This window comes from Capra hircus, chromosome 26 (assembly GCF_001704415.2).
Source record: "Capra hircus breed San Clemente chromosome 26, ASM170441v1, whole genome shotgun sequence".
Lineage (NCBI taxonomy): Eukaryota > Metazoa > Chordata > Mammalia > Artiodactyla > Bovidae > Capra > Capra hircus.
The window spans coordinates 37,205,194-37,207,108 of record NC_030833.1 but is presented as its reverse complement, the minus strand read 5'-3'; the positions used below and the strand labels follow the sequence as shown (position 1 = coordinate 37,207,108).

General features: G+C 40.2%; 1 non-coding gene across 1 annotated transcript; it reads right to left on the bottom strand.

Annotated features, from left to right (window-relative positions):
* On the bottom strand, positions 1,527-1,599 carry TRNAG-UCC. Its single transcript has one exon. It is a non-coding gene; the product is annotated as a tRNA-Gly (tRNA).

The window sequence follows — 1,915 nt, the reverse complement described above, 5'->3', positions numbered from 1 at the left end:
CTGGACATATCTACTCAGTGTACTTTTTTGAATGCAAACTAGTCAAAAGGGATTCAAAGTTGCTGAAGTATAGATCTAAGTTTTCTTTAATAGAAAAAAATGTTCCAGATATAAATTTATTCATGTAATTGGCATGTTTACAGTTTTCATCACCTAGACTAGAACTGTCCAATAGAAATGTAACATTTAGCCATATGGTATAATTTAAGTAGTCACATTTTTAAAAGTAAAAGAAACAAGAAAATTAATTTAAATAATATATTTAGCATATGATTTCAACATATAATCAATATGCAAAATTATTAAGGAGATATTTTACTTTTTTTTCTGTACTACATCTTTGAATCTTGATGTATATTTTTGGCTTCCCTGGTGGCTCAGATAGTAAAGAATCTGCCTACAATGCAAGAGACCTGGGTCCAATCCCTGTATTTTTTTAGACTTATAACATATTGCAATTGGGACTAACCACATTTCAAGTGCTCATAACCACATCTAGCAACTTTATTGGAAAACAGAGAGTTAGACTCTGTAAAGTGCAAATACACTGGTTCTAGCCTTTGAAGATAATGACCCAGTAGGCCAGGAGTAGGCGAGGCCCACCAGATGTAAGGAAAGGCCATAATTTGAGTTTTTTTTCCCTTTTGCCCCCAGCACCCATATAGATAAGGCAAAAGTCACCTTTGATCCATTTGCCTCTGACTGGTCCTAATCCCCTTTCCAGGATCAACTACCATGAGCAGTGAGGTGCTGCTAGGTCTATTTGTATGATTTTACAAATATGCACATATCCAAAATATATTGTTGACATGTGTGTTTTTTAAAAATGGGTGAGACAGCATACTTTTTCCCAATTGAAAAGTGAAAGTGTTAGTTACTCAGTCATGTCCAACTCTTTGTGACCCCACGGACTGTAGCCCAACCAGGCTTCTCTGTCCATGGAATTCTCCAGACAAGATTAGTGGAATGGGTTGACATTTCCTTCTCCAGGGGATCTTCCTGACCCAGGGACTGAACCCGAGTCTCCCACACTTTACCAACTGAGCAACCAGGGAAGCTGAAAATGGAAAACCAGGTAAGGGGGCCACCCAGATTAGCTCTTCTCATTTAACAATATGGCTTTGAGAACTTTTCATATTGGTAGACATATCAACCTCATTTAAGGTGTTGTATAGTAGTCTATAATGTTTTTAACAATTTCTCCATCAGTAAGCAGGCTCTAAATTACTGTTGTTTTTATTAGAGAAACAATAAATGCAAAAGTCTTTTTTTTTTTTGGCTGCTCCTCTCGGTATGAAAGCAAAAGTCGCTCAGTTGTGTCTGATTCTTTGCGACCCCATGGAATTCCATGAAATTCCATGAAATTCATGGACAGTCCATGAAATTCTCCAGGCCAGAATACAGGAGTGGGTAGCCGTTCTCTTCTCCAGGGGATCTTCCCAACCCAGGGATCGAACCCAGGTCTCCTGAACTGCAGGCAGACTCTTTACCAGCTGAGCCCCCAGGGAAGCCCATGGGGATCTTAGTTCCCCAGCCAGGCATCAAACCTGAGACCCCTGCAGTGGAAATGCGGAGTCCTAACCACTGGACCACCAGGGAATTCCTGCAACGGTCACCTTTATGGTGGTGAAGTAGCATTGTTTTCAGAGAGGAAGATGGCATGTCTAGCAGAAACTGGGAAATCAAATAAGGTGTTCAGATTGTATGGCTGAGGGCCACTGCTGATGCCTGTCTTGACTGTTTCCATCCCTCTCTCAGAGATACACCATCCTATATCCTCCCTCCCCATATGCTCAAAATAAGTCTGACAAACATTTCTTTGCTAGAATAGTTAGGCTATTTGAGGACAGTTAGGCTTTTCAGGGACTTGAAACTGGAGCGGAGGATGAATAGAAAGGAAATTATTTTCCTAAAG